Consider the following 572-nt stretch of genomic DNA (forward strand, 5'->3'; position numbering starts at 1 on the left):
GCAAACCATTCAATATCACAGTAATCCAAGTCTATGCCCCAACCAGTAATGCTGAAGAAGCTGAAGTTGAATGGTTCTATGAAGCCCTACAAGACCTTTGAGAACTAACACCCAAAAAAGATGTCCTTTTCATTATAGGGGACTGGAATGCAAAAGACAGGAAGTCAGGAAACACCTGGAGTAACAGGCAAATTTGGCCTTGGAATACGGAATGAAGCAGGGCAAAGGCTAATAGCGTTTTGCCAAGAGAATGCACTGGTAATAGCAAACACCCTCTTCCAACAACACAAGAGAAGACTCTATACATGGACATCACCAGATGGTCAACACTGAAATCAGACTGATTATATTCTTTGCAGCCAAAGATAGAGAAGCTCTATACTCAACAAAAACAAGACCGGGAGCTGACTGGGGCTCAGATCATGAACTCCTTATTGCCAAATTCAGACTTATTGAAGAAAGGAGGGAAAACCACTAGACCATTCAGGTATGACCTAAATCAAATCCTTTATGATTATATAGTGGAAGTGAGAAATAGATTTAAGGGACTAGATCTGATAGATAGAGTGCCT

The sequence above is a fragment of the Bison bison genome, unplaced genomic scaffold, assembly GCF_000754665.1.
Source record: "Bison bison bison isolate TAMUID 2011002044 unplaced genomic scaffold, Bison_UMD1.0 scf7180017864518, whole genome shotgun sequence".
NCBI classification, from domain to species: Eukaryota; Metazoa; Chordata; class Mammalia; order Artiodactyla; family Bovidae; genus Bison; species Bison bison.